This window comes from Penaeus japonicus, unplaced genomic scaffold (assembly GCF_977035675.1).
Source record: "Penaeus japonicus unplaced genomic scaffold, GWHDUDI00000001_assembly GWHDUDI00000004, whole genome shotgun sequence".
NCBI classification, from domain to species: domain Eukaryota; kingdom Metazoa; phylum Arthropoda; class Malacostraca; order Decapoda; family Penaeidae; genus Penaeus; species Penaeus japonicus.
This window is the reverse complement of record NW_028234406.1, coordinates 2,133,977-2,158,576: the sequence shown is the minus strand read 5'-3', so window position 1 is coordinate 2,158,576 and position 24,600 is coordinate 2,133,977. Positions and strand designations below refer to the sequence as shown.

At 36.5% G+C, this 24,600-nt stretch overlaps 1 protein-coding gene and 1 pseudogene across 4 annotated transcripts in view; one reads left to right on the top strand and one right to left on the bottom strand.

Moving 5' to 3' along the window:
• The window catches only part of LOC122252723 (AKT-interacting protein), a 145,959-nt gene that overhangs the window by 100,051 nt on the left and 21,308 nt on the right, over positions 1 to 24,600 (bottom strand). The window lies entirely within an intron of this gene.
• Positions 10,841 to 24,600, top strand: part of LOC147471880 (uncharacterized) — a 16,994-nt pseudogene continuing 3,234 nt past the window's right edge.

The following is a 24,600-nucleotide window of genomic DNA, read 5'->3' as shown; positions in this document are numbered from 1 at the left end:
TGAGTTTCATGAAGTAGACTTTAGGGAGAATACAATAGAATTATTTTACTACATATGGAGAGTAATTTAAGAATACGAAGAACTTGTTATTCTAGCTACATGGAAGCTTGCCATCTAATACTATCCTTTCACACGTGTTGAATATCGCCAAGGTCGTAAGCATGTGGTCGAAAAAAGAAGAAAGTAAAAATAGAAAAGAGAAGAAGAAGAAAAGAAGGAAAAAGAGAAAAGAGAGAGAAATGACACAAGGGATTGTAAGTTGAGATTCATTAAGGATGGGGTATCACTGTGTCCAGTGCTTTTACACTTTGTTATTGCATTTTCGATTAATGTACGGTGTAAACACCATACAATTAACAAAACCTACACACACACTCACACAAACAACTATTTATATTCTCCCCTCTGCTCGATATTGATGATGATGGCGATGGGATATCGTTTGAAATTGTATATATATATATCTATAATATATTATTATTATATATATATAAAATATATATTATATATTTATATATGATATGTATATATAATGTAGTGTGTGTGATATTTATTCAGATCCATCCAACCAACATCAAGCATAGGCCCACCCCACTTCACATGCCAACTCCCCACAGTAGAATTTATTAGATATATGATATAGTTATGAATATATATTTATTTATATATGATTTTATTTATCGCGAGACATACTATATATCGAAGTTTTATATTATATATTTTTTTTGTATTTTATGCGATTTTATACATAGTAGTATGAATATTAGAAGTAGGGAAATGAGATATTTACATTTATACATTTAATATTTTTATATTATATTATATATGTATATATGATTATAAGTTATATTTACATGTATATATTGAATATATATATCATATATATATATATATATTTATATTATATACATATATGTGTATAATATATATGATATTAATATTTTGTTAGTATATTTAGTATATGATATTTAATATATTTACATATATACATTATATATAATAAATATAGTATTATTACATTTACATATATATTATATATATTAGTATATATATATATATTTATTCACATATATACACTATAAATATACAACATATATATTACATATTCCTCTCACACACAACTACCACACGCCTTTAAAGTACGCGCCGAATTCTCATTCGTGTCAACCCCCCCCCCCCCCCGCCACCCCCACCCCGCCCCCCGGTTACAGTTTAAGTGAAACAGCCACATCAGTTTTAAAGGCATCAGCCTTCGAACTGTTGTGTCATGCAATATGATATCAAACCAATATTTCGTTTATCATTTATTATACGATGGTATTGAATATTAACGAAGGTCTTTTATAAGAATAGCTTAGGTTGATTCCTAAGGAGACAATTGTTATGATAGATGACGGTGTATCTATATTATGGAAAATTATTGATATTTTTTGAATGCTACTTGATATAAAACTAGTTGCGAATAATGTGTGAACAAAATGGCGGATATTGACTATGTAGGGACGAATATTCTGAGGTGTCGTACGCGAAGAACTTTCTAGAGGGAGAGAGTGCGCGGAGGGTTTCTGAGAAGAGAGTATATTTGGTAGGTATTTTGGACCTTTTTTTTAGTATATATGTATGAGAGGAGAAAGATGGAAACTATGGAGGGGTGCTATTGTATTATGCGGTGTGGTGTGTGAATGTAATTTATACGTACACGTTTACCCCTCATTGGGACATGATACTGTTACTGTTGGTGTTATTGCTTGTTTGCGGGTATTTCTTTGCGCTCATTTTTCTTCACTTTCTAGTTCAGCTTTCATGATCATTTTTATTATTATCGCTTGCTGTGGATGTTAGTCTTTGGAAACAATCCTCCAGGACGTTGGATTTTCAACATCATATGTGTGTGTTTGTGGTGCACGTGTGTGTTTGTGCTGTTTGGTTTTGTTGTGTTTGGTGTTGTGTTGTGTGTTGTGTGTTGTGTTGGTGGTGTGATGCGTGTGTGTTATTTGTGTGTGTGTGTGCGTTGCACATTGTATATAAGTGTCGTATCCTTCAGCAGTAGAGCATCAAATACTCCATACAATAATTGAAAATCCTAGATGGAACACAAGAAAAAAATTATCAATCTACCAAACCCAACATCCCCCAGAAAAAAAAACACCCAAATTAACAATACTGTTAATAATATGGTCACGCGAAGACACGACACGAAACGCTGTTTTCAGCGTCAGGGTTCGCAGTGTTACTGCTAAAGTTGGGAGACGATGCCAAGCGTGAAGGTAATTATGGCAATTAGTTTTAAAATCAGCTATAGTGGGTAAAGACTAGAGTGAAGACCTGGATTACTGGAAATGGAAATGCTCGTTAACAGGAGGAGGTGCGAGGGTTAGTAATATGTAAGTAAATAGTCCATGAAAAAAAAAAAATAGTCTATATAAATAAATGGAGGAGGTGCGAGAGGGCGGATGTGCGAGGGACGTTCGTTTCAAGATGCGATCTGCGTTAACACACATAAATTTTGGATAAGATTAATGCGAAAGAAAAAGGTTGATAGAAGACGATCTGGTGAAGAAATTGATTGATTGATAGGTTTGTGGAAGGTGTAAAAAAATTCCTATATTTGTGATAATGTGATACTATGATCTGATAAATTTCTGATAAAGAGGAACTGTTGACTTTTCCTATGAGAATTTTTTTTCCCCAAATATTCTCACACATTAATACTGAACGGAATATAATGCCATAGAACGGAGCATTTTAAATTGATTGCTCCAATTAATTGACAAACCGATCAACAACATTACCTCAAAAAAACTAAAAATAAAACCCGTCGCCTATTCAACATCAAACAAAGAAAAGCCTGCGCCAGTATCCGTAGCAACCCTTATAAATGAACACGAAAACATTCATTCTATGGGACCATCTCGCTCGCTTCGAGTTCTGGGCGGTACAATGAGACATACCTTGAAAAAGTTCTCCGAAGAGCCATAACGTAATCGTTCTTTTATAAAGCAACGACGCATTATCTCGTCATTACACCTGTATCGTAGACAAGGCGATTTGATACAGATAAAATACGCGATAGATCAGTGAGTTTCGCAGTTGGACGATACGAAAGGGGTGGCAATATTCAGTCCAGAAGCTAGTTTGATTAGGCGGTTACCTCCTTGCACGTATATTGCACGGATCTCACAGTATGGCTCGTTGTTAAAGGCCCTATGTACACCTCACCATCGACAATGTAATATATTCCCCAATATTATTGGTATATGTGTGATGAGGACATTAATAAGACAGTCGCTATTTTATTTCATGACTTTACAACAGGGAGAGTGACGTTGAGAATGCAGACAGGAAAATACGGTAAGTTAATGAAAAGAAGCTGTGTAAACCATATTTTTTTTTTTTACGTGTTTTGTCACTCAATTTCAATGTTATTTTCCTTTAGAATCAGTATATTTTCTTCAAAATAGCAATTTCGACCCGGGTATACTTATGCTAGCTTATAATAAAACATGACGATAATCACACATCCAAAAAACTGTAAAAAAAAAAAAAAACAAAAAAGAGAATAAAATAAAGAAAAATCCTCACTGGTCTATGCCCTCACATGTAGAGAGTAGATAATTTACAGTTTACTTATTCGTGTGATATTCTGTAAGTGTTTCAGTACGAGTGTACGTTATACAGAATTATTAAACCTGGTACAGTCACATCTCAATTGTTACCAAAGACCAGCCGCCCACATATGCCACGCCCTCCAGCCTGCACAATAAGCCACGCCCTCCTCCCGGCCCAATAAGCCACGCCTACAGCCCGCGCACATAAGCCAGCCTCCTTCCGCCTTTATAATGTAAAATAGGGATTCCCACACTGCCATCATGTGCTAATACCTTTAAAAAATTAATTCTTGAATCTGTCGATATCAAATCCAGTTTGAAATAGAATGAACATCCCCCGCACTCATTTATTTATATAGAAAGTTCTATATTTACTAGGGCATCCGTCATGTTCGGTTTCAGTGTAGGTCTACGATGTATGTTTTAATGTTGTTATCGATTCCCATGTTTAGAAAAATTTCAAGGTAGCGATCTGAGGTTTTTGTGTTTGATATCAAAAAGTGAAAAGTCGAGGTTTAGTGAGGGACAGTTGCTTTCCATTTGGTGAAGCCTTTGTTTGTTGTATTTGATAATTTCATCTTTCGTGTTTCTTATTGATTCAAAAGTAGCATGTCTTGTGTACTTGCTCATAATACTTTTCCCCCTACTTATTTGCCTACTTTCTCATAAAGGATTTTAGTGTGTTCAAGTATAATGAACGTCCTATATAAATAGTTATAATAATAAATATATATAAATTATAATAATATATATAAATATAATATATATATATATATTTGTATATATAAGTCGAGCGAGCAGCGAGCGAGAGAGAGAGAGAGAGAGAGAGGAGAGAGAGAGAAGAAGAAGAGAAGAGAGGAGAGAGAAGAAGAGAGAGAGAGAGAGAAAAGATATATATATAATTATATATAAATTATAAATATATAGTATATTATATAATTATAATAATATATATAATATATATATAAATATATATATATATATATATAATATATATATATAATTCTATACTATGTGTGTTTGTGGTGTGGTGTGTGTTGTGTTGTGTGTGTGGGTGTGTGTGTGTAGTGTGTGTTGTGTGTGTGTGTGTGTGTGCGTGGCCCGCGAGCGTGCGAGTGTTGTCTGCCAAGCAGCGAGAGCATGTTACCTTGATCACCAGCACAGCTTAACCCTTTTTTTTACGTCAACTTCGTCTAACCATCGCCTGGTCTTGTAAAAAAGCTCTCTCCTCCCGTCTCTTTTTTCCTCCCGCCTTGCTTCATCCTTATCTCCGCAAGGATTCTTAAAGCCTAGTGTTACACTCACCCTACCATTACACCCAACTTCCTGATGAGTGACCTGACTCGGCGAATTAGAGTACCAAGTTGGCGAATTTGTTGCAAAGGGAAATAATGTGGTGAATATAAACAAAAACGGATAAAAGTAAGGAGAGATTAAATGAAATATCAAAATTCACTCACTATCATAAGTATGAAAATTCGCTCACTACCATAACTATGAAAATAACAAAGTATGATACACAATAACAAAATAACATACCTTTAAGATACAACATAACTTCAATTAATCGATCAACGCTGCGTCGGCTCTCCACTTCTAACCACGAGGGTCCCTTCTTGAGAACGGCCATGACAGGGAAATGGCCATGACAGGGGAAAGGACAGGACAGGGGAACGGCCAAGACAGGGGAACGGCCAGGACAGGGGAACGACCAGGACAGGGGGACGGCCAGGACAGGGGAAGGGCCAGGACAGGACAGGGGAAGGGCCAGGGTACTAGAAGGGACGTGCCAGGACAGGGGGCAAGACGGCCAGGACAGGGGAGAGACGGCCAGGAGCAGGAGTGGAACGACCAGGACAGGGGGGACGGCCCATGGACAGGGGAAGGGGCCAGGACAGGGACAGGCGGGCAAGGGACTCAGGGCAGAAGGTTACGCCAGGACTGTGGGAAGGGCAGGACGGGGAACGGCCCAGAAGGACAGTTGGAAAAGGACAAGGACAGGGGAGGGCCCGGGAAGGTGGGGAAGAACGGCCCGGAAGGGATAAGGGCCATGGGCAGGGGGAATGGACAAGGACAGGGGATTCAAGGGCCAGACAGGGAACGGCCAGGACAGGGGAAGGGCCAGGGACAGGGGAACAGCCAGGAGAGGACAGGGCCAGGACAGGGGAAGAGGCCAACATGGAACGCAGACAGAGGAAGGGCCAGGACAAGGGGGAAGTGGCCAGACAGGACATGTGGAATCGGCCAGGACAGGACAGGGGAAGGGCCTGGACAGGGGACTGGCCAGGACAGGGGGTCACCCAGACATACAGGAAGGACCAAGAACAGGGGAAGGCCAGGAACAAGGGGAAGGGGCCAGGACAGGGGAAGGGCCAGGACAGGGAAATGGCCATGACAGGGGAAAGGACAGGACAGGGGAAGGGCCAGGACAGGGGAACGGCCAGGACAGGGGAACGACCAGGACAGGGGGACGGCCAGGACAGGGGAAGGGCCAGGACAGGACAGGGGAAGGGCCAGGGCAGAAGGACGGCCAGGACAGGGGAAGGGCCAGGACAGGGGAACGGCCAGGACAGGGGAACGACCAGGACAGGGGGACGGACCCTAGGAACAGGGGGGGACAGGGCCAGGATCAGGACTGTAGGGATAAGGGCCAGGGCAGAAGGATACGGCCAGTGTGACAGGGGAAGGGCCAGGACAGTGGGGAACGGCCAGTTAAGGACAGTTGAATGGGAAACAGGGACAGGGGTAAATGGAGCCAGGGACAGGGGAACGCGCCAGGCACACGGGGAAGGGCCAGGACAGGGGAAGGGCCAGGACAGGGGGATAGGGGCCAGGACAGGGAACGGCAGGATCAGGGGAAAGGGCGCAGGACAGGGGGGGGGGCAGGACAGGACAGGGGAAAGGCCAGGACAGGACAGGGGAAGGGCCAGGACAGGGGAAGGGTCACCAGGGACAGTGGGGAACGCGCTCAGGACAGGACCAGGGGGCAAGGACCAAGACAGGGAGAAGGGCCAGGACAGGGAGAAGGGCCAGGACAGGGGAAGGGCCAGGAGCAGGGGAAGGGACAGGACAGGGGAAGGACCAAGACAGGGGAACGGGACAGGGGGACGGCTCAGGACAGCGAGGAGAGGGCCAGGGACGGGGCTAGGAGGCAAGGGCCAGGACGGGGAAGGCGCAGGAACAGGGGAAGGGCCAGGGACAGTGGGAAGGGCCAGGACAGGGACGGGCCAGAGACAGGGGACGCGGCCAGTGACAGGGGGAACGGGCCCAGGACAGGGGAAAGGGACCAGGACAGGAGGAAGGGCCAGACAGGGGAAGGGCCAGGACAGGGAAGGCCAGGACAGGGACGGCCAGGACAGGGGGTGGAGAGAAACGGCAAAAAAAAAAGGGAAGGGCCAGGACAGGGGAAGGGCCAGGACAGGGGAAGGGTTAGGACAGGGAAGGGCCAGGACAGGGGAAGGGCCAGACAGATGGGAAAGGGACCAGGGACAGGGGAAGGGCCAGGATAGGGGAAGGCCAGGACAGGGGAAAGGGGCCGGTGACCAGGACAGGGGAGCGAGACGCCAGGACAGGGGAAGGGCCAGGACAGGGGAAAGTGGTTAGGACAGGGGGAAGGGCTCAAGGACAGTTGGAAGGGACCGAGGACAGCGGGAGCTAGCCAGGACAGGGGAAACGGCCAGTGACTCAGGGGAATTATGGCCAGGACAGGGATAAGGTGATTAGGACAGGGAAGGGCCAGGACAAGTGGTTTGGAGCGGCCAGGATCTAGCGACGGGGAAGGGTCCAACATGGGGTAAGGGCCAGGACAGGGAAGGGCCAGAATCAGGAAGGGCCATCCAGGACTGGGGAAAGGGCCAGGACAGGGGAAGGGTTTAGGACAGTGAGAACGGCTTAGGACAGGTGAAATGGCCAGGACATGACATGGGGGAAGGGCCCAGGACCAGGAGGAAGGGCCAGGACAGGGGAAGGGCCAGGACAGGAGAAGGGCCAGGACAGGGGAAGGGTTAGGACAGGGGAAGGGCCAGGACAGGACAGGGGAGCGGCCAGGACAGGGGAAGGGCCAGGACAGGGGAAGGGCCAGGACAGGGGAAGGGCCAGGACAGGGGAAGGGTTAGGACAGGGGAAGGGCCAGGACAGGGGAGAAGGGCCATGACAGGTGGAAGGGCCAGGGTACCAGGGAAATAAAGGTGTTTAGGACAGGGGAAGGGCCAGGACAGGGGAAGGGCCAGGACAGGGGAAGGGCCAGGACAGGGGAAGGGTTAGGACAGGGGAAGGGCCAGGACAGGGGAAGGGCCAGGACAGGGGAAGGGCCAGGACAGGGGAAGGGCCAGGACAGGGGAAGGGCCAGGACAGGGGAGGGGCCGGGACAGCGGAGGGGCCAGGACAGGTACAGAGGGAAGGGCACAGACAGACAGGGGACAGGGGAAGTTGACCAGTGACTGGACCAGGGGCTAAGGGCCATGGGACAGGAGGAAAGCGAGCCCGCCCCCACACTTTTTGCCACCCCCTCAGACCAAGGGCAGCTATTATTTATTTGCTCAAGGACACCCCCCTCCAATCCCAGGACAGGGGAAGGGCCAGGACAGGACAGGGGAAGGGCCAGGACAGGGGAAGGGCCAGGACAGGCCCTGTCCTAACCCTTCCCCTGTCCTGTCCTGGCCTTTCCCCTGTCCTGGCCATTCCCCTGTCCTGGCCCTTCCCCTGTCCTGTCCTTTCCCCTGTCCTGGCCCTTCCCCTGTCCTGTCCTGGCCCTTCCCCTGTCCTAACCCTTCCCCTGTCCTGGCCGCTCCCCTGTCCTGGCCGTTCCCCTGTCCTGTCCTGGCCCTTCCCCTGTCCTGGGGAAGGGCCAGGACAGGGGAAGTGGACACGCAGGACAGGGTGAACGGACACAGGACAGGAAGGGCCAGGACAGGGAAGGGCCGGACAGGGAAGCCAGACAGGGGAAAGGAAGGACAGATGGGAAGGGCTCCAGGACAGGGGGATAGGGGCCAGGGACTAGGGGAAGGGCCAACAGGACAGGGGATAATGGGATCCAGGACAGGAGGAATAGGGCCCAGGACAGGGGGGTCATGGCCCAGGATCAGGGGAAAGGAAATTTACAAAGGACTGGGGACGCAGGACAGGGAAGTGGCCATGGACAGGTGGAAGGGCCAAGGACAGGGGAAAAAGTGGCCTACGGACAGGGGTTAAGGACGGCCAGGAAACAGGTGGATAGGGCCTAGGACAGGGGGGAAAGGGCCCAGGACAGGGAAGGGCCAGGACAGGACAGGGGAACGGCCAGGACAGGAAGGGCCAGACAGACAGGGGAGGGCCAGGACATGGGGAAGACGGCCAGGACAGGCGAAGGGCCAGGACAGGGGATACGCCAGGACAAGGGAATGGCATGACAGGGGAAGGGCCAGGACAGGGGAAGGGCAGGGCAGAGGGATAGGGCCCTGGGCAGGGGATCAAAGATGGCAGGGACAGGGGAAGGGCAAGGACAGAGGGAAGTGTGTTTGGACAGGGGAACCGGCCAGGATAGGGGGACGCTCCAGGACAGGGGAACGGCACTCATCCCTTTTTTTTCTCATGGCAAGTTTGGACAAAGTTACCCCAGCTTTCGTATCTATCCTTGGTCGTCCCACAAGGCCACCCTCACATAGGGGTCGGTCTCTGATGACGGCATGTTCTTCACCTTCTCCATTTCAATTTCGTATTCCTGTACAGAAAATAACTACACTAACACGTCCTTAAAGAAATTACTTAAAATAAAACGTGCTATTGGATCTTGTAATATGAATATAAAACAGCTTTGTAATGTGATTGTAATGTATTTTCAAGACCTGTAGACCTCGAAATGTCTGACGACCAATGTTAGTTGGAATAGATGTTGAATCGATACTACCTGCTTTTTCTCTCTTTTTTAAAATCTCGTCCTCAAATGAATAGGCATTATATATAGATAAGACCTTTAAAAACGCAAAAAGAGGGTGATAAAGTACTGCCTCACGCTCTTACAAGTAATGCTTCGTGTAACCTTCGGCGAGCGGTCTTCTATCTTATATTAATTTCAACCCTGCACTGATATTTATATTCCTAAAATGTCCTTATTTCAGTCGGTATTATTAAGATCCATTAAATTGTATGAGAAAATTGTAAAGATTGTTTTTTTATTGTTTTTTGCTAACTTGAGTCAGCTTATCTATGGGCTGGAGACAGCTGTATTTATATAAGAGATCGCGTTAATGTAAAGGTGTTTTTTATTGGTATTACGAGATGCCAAAGTACTAATTATATGACTTGCTCTTTACTCATTTTTATGATGACTGACACAATCCCAGTAACAAAAATTCAAATATTAATTAAGTATAATTATTATCATGTCAACTAAGTAACGTAAGATGCTTTAATCGTAAAGAACTCCTAATTGTTCCTTCATTACTCAATAAAAGGAAAATATAAACCTAAAAAAACAACAACTCTGATATGATCAACAGCTTAAAAAGGAGACATGTTGAGAAACAGATATTAATTATTATTACAAGAAAGGGTTGCGTGCAATAAACAAAATGGCTATTTACTGACAAGCAAACCCAATTACTGCGAATGTCTTATCTTGCCTTTCTATACCGAAGATGTATCAAGTGGAGCTACTTCTATTGAAAGATTGCAAAAAACTGACAGTGAACCATGACATGGGAGTTAACTTGTCATTGATTTTCGCAAATTAAAGTCACTAATCATTCGTGCTTTTAGTTACAGGAATTCAATTTTGTTTCCGCGCAAAATTTAACCAAGTTAACCTTATACACGTCCGAGGGGGGAGATATGATTAAGAGAGGAAATTGATCAATATTTGATACCAAAATGAATTACATAAAGCACGTATCTATGCGAAATTCGAGAGTTATCGTATGCCTATGGAAATTATCGTACACTAGGAATATCGAGAATGGCATGGGCGCATCCGAGAGATTTTGATATCGTAAAAAAATATCCTTCAAACCATAAACCATACCCACAACGAGAAGACACAAAGTCAAACATATCATCAATCCTATATAGAACAAAAAGAATCCTAACTTACCCCCCTAAGAGAAAGAAAATACCATCCTAATAACGAAAATCAAACCCCGAAAATAGAATAATACCCCGACCAAAAACTTTCGAACGAGCCCTGTGTGTTTACAGTGGCGGCGTCGAGACACAAACAAGAGCAAAACCCTGTGTGATTCCCTCTAATTCTGTGCAAAATGTCTTGTAATTATGCCGAAGGGTTGAGCAAGTACGAGAACAAGGGCAAATTAGGCCTTCCTGAGGTAATTATCCCTGTATATAGATCGCAAATAAGTATCTCTGCATGTGCTAAAAATGCGTGTAAAAATTTCGCTGGATTTTGAGCAGCGAGACATTTATATTATTCAGTTCTGACCTAAATTCCTTTCTTGCTTTTATGGCCGAGGACAGGGGCTCATTTCGGAGATATTTGGATACTTATACGAAGAGGCTTTAGCCTTTTTATTCGTAGATATTGAAGAGGTACAGATTGGAACAAAGAGATTTTTGGGCAGACTGGGTTTTCGTTATTAAATCGAGTGTCATTCTTTCTTTGATAAGATTATGGTATTAAATTGATTAGACGTGATTTGGTTTGGTGTACTTTGGTATTCGTCGCGTCTTTAATCGGTGTGATGGCTGGATTTGTCGTAATTAAGCTCAGGAGAAGGATTTTGCGAAGCTTGATAACGAGTCGATATCCTTCAGTGTGGTTAATCTGTCGTTGATAGGTATTTCATTAATTAGATTATTCAGTTAATTAGAACCCCTATCAATTGTCATTCATGGGAGTTTTTTTTTTTTTTTTTTTTTTTAAGAGATTGTGTTTTTAATCAATTGAATTGCAGAGGGTAACAGATACATTACAGAAAAATATTAGTGTAAACCTTTAATAATTTATATTATTATTTATATTAATTTTTGTAATTACAGGTGGATTTGATTTGTAGGCCTAAAGAATATTAGCTATTTTTCTTCAAGAAAATGTTTCTCTGTAATTTAAAGAAAAGCTTCTATGATTCAATAAAATTCTATAAAAAAGAATTCCTGATAAAATCCTTTATTAGATATATATGAAGTAAAGTGGTATACTTGCATATATATGTATGGACATAATTTTGAATATGAATGTGAATATAAATGTAAATTTGATGTAGATACATAGACATAGATATAGATACTGATACGGATAGATAAGTAGGTATAAAGTTAATAGATAATACATACATACATATGCATATATATATACATGCATACATATATACATACATACATACATACATACTTACATACATACATACATACATACATACATACATACATACATACATACATACATACATACATACATACATACATACATACATACATACATAAATACATACATATATATATATACATATATACATATGTACATACATATACATATATATCTATATATATATATATATCATATATATATATATATATAAATATATATATTATATATATATATATATATATATTATATTAATATATATATATATATATATATATATATAAAAATAATATATATATATATATATATATATTATATGTATAAATATATATATATATAATATATTATATATATATAAAATATATATATATACATAATACATATATACATATAAAATATAAAAAATATATATATATATAATATATATAAATATATATATATATATATATACATATATACATAAATATATGTATAAATTCATATATATAAATGTATATAATTATATACATAAATTATATATATAAATACATACATGATAGGCAGTGCTATATACACACTTACTCTATAGTTCTGTATATCTATTAGAGCGGAGTATTTAATCATATGATACATACTATTATATCTCATCTTACTTACAATTACATATCTATACTATATATATATTATAATACACATATATATAGAGTATATAAATATATGTATATATATAATATACTATATATTATCTATATATAACACAATATATGAATATATATAATCATACATATAAGGATATATACATATACAATACATACATAAAGATCATATGTATATCATTATATATGTATATCAGAATATAGATATACTATATATTAAATATATATGATGTGGATAGAGACATATCAGATTCATATACATTATAGCATAGAGATACTATGACAATACTTAGTATTATCATCATCATTCTATCAAATATTAGATGAGTACATATTTTTATGAGTCATTAGAGTATGTGATATATATGATTTCTTATCATATATATCTATGTGACAATGCATATAGTATATAGATGTGATGTGAGTGTATATATATATGGATATATCTTTCTATTTTTTTCATAAATATAAAGAAGATAAATATGAAAGTAAAGTAAATGAATAATCTGTGTGTAGTGTGATGTGATGTTCGTTGATGTATGATATATATATATATATATTGTATAGATATAGTTATAGTATGCTCATGCGTATAGTTATACTCAGTACTATTATGACATATGTAGATTTATGTATTATGTATATTGCGTAATTATATATATTATACATATCTTATGATATATATACTATTATGTTATATATATATATATATATATATGTATATATTGATGAATGTATATGTAATAGTAGTATACTATCATATATATATGTAGATATAAGTTTACGTGAAATAGCATCTGAAATATCTAATGATAGTACATGAAATGACTTACGGATACTCATTTCGCATTGGGAGCGTAGAGGGTAGAGTCGGAGCGGAGGAAAAAGACCTACACGTCAGAAACACACGTGTGTTCTTTTGATGTATACTGTGAGCATATAATTCTTATACTATATATTATATATATATATTATATATATATGAGAGAGTGAGCGCGTGGAGGGTGGGGGGGGGTAGTATTAGTGTATAGTATATATATATGTGTAGGTGTGTGTGTGTAGTGTGTGTGTGTGTGTGTGTATGTGTGTGTGTGTTTGTATTGTATGTTATTAGTGCTGATTGATAGAGTGTGTGTGTAGAGATGTGTTGATAGTGATATAGATGTTGTGTTTATGATAGTGTTGAGTGTAGTGAGTAGTATTGTTGTGAGTAGTGGAGATATCTGCTTGTTCATGAGAACGGTCGGCGTCTGACTATCTGTCTTAGCTATCATGGACTAGGATGCTCGGTGCGATAGTCTATCTGTTTCTGTGCTGTCTAGTCTGTCTGTAAGGTTCTCTTGATCGAGTACTAGATAATATCTGATACTAGTACTGTACTGCTGTACTAGTTGCTAGTCATCGACTGATACTGTCTGAGCTGTGACTCTGTGCGATACTATGTACTATCTAGCTTTCTGTAGTACATATAGTATGCTATCTATATCGTATCTATACTTTCTAATCTATAGATCATATGCTATCGTATCATTATCTTATACTATCACATACTATATAGTATAATACTAAATTAATATAAATATATATAATACACTTATACTTGTGCTCATAGATCATTGATATTCAATATTACGACTAGATTGAGGGTGTATGTGGTGTGTATATCATATTGTGATATATATAGTATAATGGATGTATGTATAGTGTAATATGTTTGTATGTTTGTGGTTTTGGTTATATTTTTTAGGGGGGGGTTGTTGGGTTAGTGGTGTTGCTAGGTAGTGGGGGTGTTAGGGGGGGGATACTGGGGGGGGATATGTGCTGTTATGATAAGTGTTATGAAGTTGGTAAGTGTCGAGTGTGTATGGGACTGATAGTGGGTGTGTGTGGTGTGTGTGTATGAGTGTGTTGTGTTAACATTAGTATTGTCTAGATGGGTTGGTATTGTCTATTGATTTTAGTTTAATAGTTAGAATCATGGTGTAGAGCAGATGGAGGTGTAATTATGTAGTTTGTATTTGGTGATAGAGTTTGTCAGACTTTGTTAGAGGATACTGTGTAGTGGACAAGTGAATTTCATTGGTTCTAACAGGACTTTTTATAGTGTAGATGAACGTACATGAACAGAGTATGGCACGATTTATGAAATGCTGGTAAAGATTATCAGGAAAGATGTTAGTAGGGTGTTGCGGAGTTATAGGGAGGGAGGGTGAGAGGTGCAGAGGGGTGAATAGAGTGAGTTAGGAGGGGTTGAGCGTGAGGTAGGGGTTGCTGAGAGTATGGCGTGCGTAGTATGGAGCTTTAGTCGACGTCGAGGTCAGGTAGGATATAGTTCGAAATGATTAGCATCTTGTTCGGTTCTGTGTTCGGTTAGGGTGTTATTGAGATTGATGAATTTGAGGGAGTGTGTCGGGATTGTAGTGTTGAGTTTGGAGGTAGTGAGTGAGAGGAGCTACTGGGAGGGGGGGGATTTTGAGTGTGTTGGGGTGGGGGGGGGGAGAGTCGTAGGGTGGGGTGTGAGTGTGGGTTGGACAGTGAGACTAGTATTTGTGTTTGTTTGTGAAGGTAGGGTGAAGTAAGAGCTAGTGGTACAATTGATATCTAGTCATTAAATGGATATGTAATGTAGTGGACATTTTGAAGTGGAGGTGGGTGAGTGAGTTGATTTGTTTAATAGTGATGTAAAAATTAGTGTCAGTTCTACGAGGTCAAAATATATAGTGTTGTAGTGTTCATGTTAATTGAATTTAGAGAGAGATACAGGTTCTGCTGCAGGAGTGGTATACTATAGTAAGAGGATGTAGAGGGGTGTGATGTAATGACGTGTGGATTGGAGATTCGTGGATAACTTGTGTGAGGTGTAGGGAGGTGTATATAGTCTGTGTTAGACGTGGTGGAGGGTGGGAGGGGGTGGGTATGTATAATGAGGAATACGGGGTGGATGTATGTTAGTGTAGTTTAATTCTTGTGCATTAGTGTTGGATGGGGTAGGAGTATAGCAAAGAATAATTGGGATTAGGCATCTGTTTTTTTGTTATATATTAGTTTTTTTTCTGTACACTTTATGAGGATATGGTGTCTCATTGAATTCATTGACGAGACTTAAAATGTAGATAATAGGTTGGAAATTATGTAATAATAGAGTATATGTGTGAGACTAAGGACTATCTAATATATTTGAGTGAAAGATGTCTGATATAATGTTATATGTCAGCTTCATATAGTAGCAGATAATATTCTGAGCTTGTATTGTTGGTTGTGAATCTAGATTTGATAATGGTGTGTTGGGTAGTGGATGTGTCTTCGGTAGAGGACATAGTTTGGCTTATTCTCATGTGTAGAGGAATGTCTACACTGTACTTATAAGTGAGGATTAAGTGAGTGTGTTTATGGGAAATTGGACTTGAAAGTGTGTGTAGTAGAATTAGTAATAGTTGTGGTGAGTTTTAGTGTTTTTGTATATAGGGTAGTTGGGTATTATCTGGGAGTAGTGGATGGTAGACTGGTGATTGATTTACAATGAGGTGTTATGTTGTACAACACAACAGACAGTAAGTTCAAACGAAGTACACATCAATAGAGGGTAGTGTCACGAATGATTATGGGAATGTGAGGAGTGAGTGTGGATGTGTTAGAGGAGAGCAGGAGGGGTGTGAGAGGAGGTGGGTGGGATAAAGGGGGGGTGTAGGGTCAGTGGTGTGTTGTGATGATGGGGGGTGGGGTGGGAGGGACATGGGAGGGAGATGGGGGGGATAGTTGGGGGGTGTGGGGGGGATAGGATAATTTATGAGGGGGTGGGGGGTGGGGATTTGTGGTTTGGAGGGGTAAATGACTTAGGGTGTGGGGTAGGAGGGGGGTTATAGGATTTATGACAGGGTGGGGGGGGGTGGAAGGGAGTGGTAGGTAACATGATACACTGAGCTAGGTAGTAGGACATGATGTCAGGATGGGGGAAGGGTGTAAGTGTGGGATGGTTATGGTAAGTGTGTATTTGGGAGTGGTTGTAGGTATATAGTGGTTGGTGTATGTGTGGGAAAGGGGTGGTGGAGGGATTGTGAGTGAGGCGTGTGTTTTTTGTTATTGTGTTGTGTTTGTTGTTTGTTTGGTGGCGGTGAGTTTGGTTGTGTTAGGTGTTTGAGTGTTGTGTGAGGTTATTTGTTAGGGTATGTTTTTATTTGGTGTGGGTGTAGTGTTGGTGTGAAGGTTTTATTTTTTGATGGTAGATATAGTAAGAGTAGTGTGAGTTGTTTATGTAGTTTGGTTATGATATATAGAGTTTGAGAGAGATTTATTGATAGAGAGCTATAGATATAATATAAAATAATAAGATGTGTCTTATAGCATATCATAATTCTCTATCGATATTGTTAAGAGAATATAGATAATGTGATAGAGAGATAGAGGATATTTATAAGTTTTTGTAATTTTATAATAGTATATATATTGTTTTGTAATTTTATTGATATTATATTTATACTTATTGTTATGATAATTATAGATATTTAAATGGGTTATAGTGATAATATATTTATATATTGGTTTATATTTTAAATAGATATATAGAATTCTATAATATAAGTTATAACACATATATGAGAAAATTATTGATAACATTTTACGAATATATATTTTATATATATAAGTAATATATTTATGATATATTAGATATATATTTATAGATATACTATAATATTTATATATATATATATGGAGTATATATATAACATTCATTATTAATAGATATAGAATATTTAGATTATATACTAATACATCATTTTATTATAATATTCAAATATATATAACAGATATCAATTTATATATTTATAATATAGATAATAGATATATATATAGTAGATTTAATATATAGATAATTTCATTAATATATATAATATATATATATATATAACATATATATATAATATATAATCATATAATAGATATATAACTATTATATATATATCATATTTTTTACTACTATATAATATATATATATAATATATAACGATATACTAATATATATATATAAATACTATATATATATATAAATAATATATGCATACTCATATATGTATGCCACCATCATATATATATAGATTAGATATATATACTATATATATATATATACGAGATTATAAATATATATATTTATCTATATATAGACTGTTTTCTAAATACTATTATATATGTTTACTATATATCTATAATATATTATATATATATCTATATATATAACTATTGATATACTTATATACTATTTACTATATATAACTATACATGTATGTATATAATGTATATATAAATCATTAATACAATCAATACATAAAACTATATATTAATATTATATATTATATATACTATATATATATATATATATATACTATTATATATAATATATAACATCTACTGGTTATATTATTCTATATAAAGTTATACTAAGATGATTATACATATATCAATAATATCTATATATATATATATATATATATATATATATATATAGTACATACATATATGTATGTACATATATATATTATATATATATATTATATATATATATATATTATATTATTTTATATATAGATATATAATATAAAGTACAATATATAATACTACATATATATATACTATATCATATATTATAATATATATAATATATAATATATGTTCAATAATATATATATATTATATATATATATATGTATATATATATATATATATATATATGATATATATATATATATATATATATGTATATATATATTATATATATATATAAAATGTTGTATGTATGTATGATGTACATTATACACAATTGTTAAGTGGAAAACTGTCATAGTAACAACTATCATACTCTTGATTTTTTAAAAAAGTCCCTGAATAGAGGAAACATGCTGTAGTAATGGCGTATGTAAAGTCAACACACTCTAATATTGTGTCCCAATAATGCAATGAACAGGGTCTCTTTTCTTTTCCAGGGGTCCAAAAGGGGTGTGGACGTTAGAGAAGCAGGGATTAAAACCTGACATCAACATATCGTGGGATGATGCCAGACCAACCCTCACTCACATGGGTATCGTTTCCCTGGAAAGACAAGGTAGGTGAGGCTGTCTAACTTGTTTTATGGTGTAGAGAGAGAGAGAGAGAGAGAGAGAGAGAGAGAGAGAGAGAGAGAGAGAGAGAGAGAGAGAGAGAGAAATAGAGACCGAGACCCGAGAAGAAACCGAGACTCGAGACCGAGCACGAGACCGAACCGAGACCAGACCGAGCCCGAGGGAACCGAGACGAGACGAGAACCGAGACCGAGACCGAGACCCGAGACCGAGACCCGAAAACCAGAGAACGAGGGATATAAGATAGATATATGTAGACAGTGGGGTAAGATAGAATATAGATAGGGATGAAGGTTTTGGGCCCATTTACAGAGACAATAATCTATAATTATGTTTTTTGTAATTATGTTTGTTAAACAAACTATCAAGTATTAGGTAAATAGGGTACAAAAAATCCTTCGTGACAAAAATTATTTTTCTGTTTAAATTTGAATATACTAAAAAGAATTATGAAACATGAAGTTTATTTTATTCCTAGTTAGTTTTTTAACTGATAATAATCTCTTTGCTATTTATTCAGTCATTGGAAAATGCCAATATTTGTTAGGTATTTTAGAGCAAGTAGATGAAAATGAGAAAATGCTATAAATTATCCGAAAATGAGAAAATGCTATAAATTATCCGATCAAATTCTTTATCTCGGTCTTGAAATGGTTAAAGGTGATATGAGAATTGGTATAGCCTCCTTCGTAAGACTTGTAATTCAAACAGTTTCTATGCTTCTGTAAATGTAATGTATAATTGCTATGGGCCATCACAAACATACTTTTACAAATGAAAGTTGATATTTTCATTTAGTAACTTTGTTTACAGATGTTCATATTTGTACTTCTAATTACAGGATATGTACAATATGTAATCACCCAAAATATAGATGGCCTGCACCTGAGATCGGGATTACCTCGGCAAAAATTATCGGAACTTCACGGGAACATGTTTGTTGATATTTGCAACTACTGTAACAGGTATACAATAAATAGCATCACATGTTTTGCAGGGAGTTTTTGTTCTTAAATTTTTTATATTTTTTTTATATATTTTACATAAGAGTGTTTGATGTTTAGGATAATATTTACTTACTTATTACTAATAAGGTAAGAAGACAGTAGCTTTTGCTTCTTTTTTATATAATCTACTCGTTTTCTTTCTAATTGCACAGGTTGATATTGTTAAAAACTTATGTAGTAAAAGTTTCTGTTCCTTTCTTTTCATCTTAAAAACAATTTTCACATCTTGTTAGGCAATTTGTAAGAAGTACAGCGGTGACGACCGTGGGCCAGAAAAGCGAAGGCTTAACGTGCCCAGCGCGCCAAGAAGTAGGGAATGGGAGGAAAGTGCCCCGGAAAACTGCACGACACCAATTCTGGGATGCGATGGATGGACTAATGATGCTGATCTGGATCTTGCAAATGCACATTCTGGTAGGTTTTATTTGAAGGGGTAAACACGGATATACTTTTGGATCGGGGAATATAGCTTTCGATAACATTCTATTTTGATTGGCTATGTATAAAGTGTGAAAGATTAAGATATTATTTGAGATGTATACAAATCAATGCCATTGTGTTGTGTGTGTATATATATATATATTTATATTAGATTTTATATATATATAGATATATTATATATATATATTATATATATATATTTATTTTTGTTTATATTAATTTATACAACACATACTTATATAATTTATATAATATATATTTTATATATTTAATATATATATATATATATATTTTTTTACTATAGATTTAATATAGTTATTTTATTTGATACACACACACACACAACTATAATATTTTTTATATATATATATATATAATACTATATATATATATATATATTTTATATATATATTTATATATATATATATTAAAAAACTAACAACACCACATAAATATTATATATATATATATATTTAGATATATATATATTATATATCAATATATATATATATATATCTAAGTATCTATGATAGTAATATACAGATATATATACTACTTATATATATACTTATATATATCTACATCTATATATTCCCTATTTAAAAATATATATATATATATTATCTATATTATATAATATATAATATATTTATATATTATATACATATAGTTATATATATTATACTTATTCATATGTATTATATATACATATATATGTAATTATAAATACGTATATATATTATATATATACGTTTATATATGTTTATATACATATACTTAAATATATTACGTATATATAGTTTATATAAATTATATATTTATATATATTATATATACTATATACTATATATATTATTTATATTTTTATTATATATATCTATATATATTATATAAATATATACTTATATATACATATATAATGTATATATATTTCACTATCTTATATATATATTTAATATATATTATACATTTATTATATATATATATTTATATTTATATATATATATATATATATATTTATACTATATATGTATATATATTTATATATATTTATTATATATTATATTATATATATATATGTGATATATATATAATATAATATACTATATTATATATATATATATATAGTTATTATATATATATATATATATATATATTAATGTGTGTGTAAGTTTGTTGTGTGGTGTGTATTATTTATATTTATGTATTATATGTATATATATGTATTTATATATAATAAAAATATATATATATATATATGTATATATATGTATTATATATGTTTTTTTGTATATATATGGTATAATATATGTATATATATTTAGATAAGGATTTATATGTTTATATATGTATATACTATGCTATTATCTTTGTATATATTGATATATATTTATATATATATATATATACTATATTTATAGCTATATAATATTTATAACTATATAAATATATATATATATTTACAAATACATTATTGTACATTTACTTCTATACATTATTCAGTTCATAAATTTGTATATGCACTTCAACAACAGAACAACATATATATCGACTTGTGTATTAGTTTCACATCTAAACTTACTAGCACTATGCTGTTGTTTTGTTTGTTGGAAATATGTTTTAAAATTCTTTTTTCTCCTTTTTCAGCGCTGCTGATCTAAGTATCTGTCTGGGAACAACGTTTTGCAATCGTACCAAGTGGAAACCTGCCTGTTGAATACAAAAGGAAAGAGGGGGAAGCTTGCTTATCTGCAACATGCAACCGACCAAACAGGTAAAAGTGCGCTCTTTAATGCATCATGTCATGGTTTAAATGGTTTAAACACTTTGAGTTTGTTTTATGTGTATAAGACTTCAGTATTGTGGATGTACTTATTTTTTTATTCATTTTTATTCGTCCTTTTATTTTTCTGTTCTGGCAGAGTGTTAGCTGATATCTACTTTAAATACCTATGTATGACTAGTCATGAAGAAAACTATCTTGAGATCATGGACGTTAAGTTGTGGATTATACCCAGGACGATGACCCTTATGAAATAACGCACAGGGAATGTTGATGACACACAGAAAAATTAGAAGAAAACTGTAGATGACCATGGTTCAACAGAATGATTTTGAGCTATAGAATGGTCAATACAGAGGAATGGGTGATGACAAGTCAAAGGACTAGAAGAAAAAGTGAAAAAGGCATAAAGGTCATCAGAAACAAGAGCGTCACAAGCCACAGTGAAGTGAGCGTGGAACGACGATCAAATAAGAGAAGAATGTAGTCGGCCGGGGGAAGTGGCAAAGTGATTAACACGCCGTATAGTCTGAAGGTGCAAAAGAGGAATGCAAAGGGAGGGGAAGATGTAAGAATAAAGAATATGTGAGGGAAGGAGGATGGGGATGTTAGGAAGGAGAAGGTTCAGGAAGTAGAACAAAGGACCGATCATGAGAACGACAACAAAGAAGTCGGAAAAAAGTGGATATGAAGTATGAGGGAACGAGATTTAAAACAAGTGCAAGGTGGAGCGTAACGTCGGAGAGTGCATTCTAACGGAGAATTCGCACTAAAGGATGAGTTTGGATTGCGAGGTAAAAAACGAATGAAAAGAAGAGGGCACGGCGTCCGTTGCAATGCCACTGTCCCTCGGTGGGAGAGTGACAGACGTGGTGGAGGTGAAGGGGGAGTTGAAAGGACAGAATTTGGGAATCTCAGGGAACCAAGATCAACTGGGGTGGAAACTTTGTTTTTAGTCTAGGGGCTGATGCTGTACTTTAGAAGGGGTTGTTTAGAGTACACACAAGTTTTTACCATATGTAAATTAATTTTAAAAAGGCATTTTGCACAGCAGATTCAGCCAAGTGTGGGTCTTTATTTATTTTAATGTAAGTTGACCTCTATTTTTTTGACAAAGAGTTTTATTTGATTTTTTAAAAAACGTTATATATCTGCAGTAAACTAATAGATATAAAATAGTATTGGGTAGATAGATATCTCTGAGTGACAAACAAATTTTGAATCCAGCTTTGCATTTTGCCTCGACATCCTCTTTGGTGAAGGCATGACAATGTCTTGAAAGTAAGAAAGGTCTTGTACATCTTTTTACTCGTGTTCAGTTAGCACCACGAAAACGTGCTCCATAATTTCTGAACCTTTGCAAGCTGAAATTATTATGTTTGGAAGACAACCCAGGTATTTCTGGACTTTATTTGTGAATGTCTAGTCGGTGTGGGTGGATTTTAACCATTGTGTAGTATGTGTAAAGACTGATCTTTTTAATTATTTAATAAGAAAAAAAAACAATTTAATTTTTTGAGGATGATTTTGAATTTCTTCATAAGATAAAACTAGGTGACATTTGGGTAAATTGAGTATAAACAGGTCCGTTCAAGATCATGCAGATTGATGCGCCTATGATTGGACACCCTAGTGATTATCTATTTGTTATTTTGATTATATATAAAACTGCACACTTTCTGCTAAAGATCATTACAGATTTTTGGCTATTGTATCTCTTGTCTCAATAATAACTAGTAAAGAAAATCTCAAAGACAAAAGTTTGTAGAGATCATATATATGTTATGTATTTCTAGTTTATATAGATCTGAGAAGAAATTAGTTTTGACCCTTTAAGTAAGTACAAAAGAATGTGCTGATGATTTTTTCTCAAGCAAAAACGAAAAAGCACAAAGATTTTATGAGTAAGTTTCAAAATGAATTCCAGATTTTAGTTTTAGTTACTTTATAAACCCACAGTGTAAACCAGAGCAGATGCTATACCTGTTTTGATTTCGTAAACTAGTAGGACTTAAACCATCACTACTGGGTGGACATTTGCCAGATTTTGAAGTACTTGCCTTTGCAACCTAGCCAGTGCTCACAGCCTTCCACCAGATGATGGCCGAGGCATGAGGCTGCAACCTATCAAAGTTTTTTTTTCACGCCACCTCTTGTTAATTAAAAGTGGCAAAATTTTTGTTTTTTCTTTTTGCTTTTGAAAAGTCAAGAAAAGGTGGTATAGATAAATGGAACTACTGTCCATATATACGGAAAACTTCATGACGTGAATAGGAGTCATCTGGTGTGTTGAAACATTCTAAAGATTTGATTTGACATCATCCATGGGTTAAGTTGCAGAATAAATCTGCAATTAACAAAAAAACTCACACTATTGAATTAATGCATATTCATAGTATGATGCCCACTGAAAACAGAAAATTAATGATAAATGTTTTTATAAAGAAATTGATTTTGTTATAATGTTGCTTATCTTTCTTGCTCACGGTTATTCATGAAACAGGAACTAGGCATAACAGAACTATTTGAGTTTCTATGTTAAATGCACATAAAAAAATGATGCCTATGTTTTCATGCTAAAGATCATCTTCCTGTGGAACTTGGCTGAAGTGAGCTATTTCATGTGTGTGTGTTCTCTTTTCCAAACTGAAAATAAGGTTCATGTTCCAGCATAGGCAGAGAGTTTAGAGTGTTTATGATTAGAAAAGAAAAGAAAAGTTTAT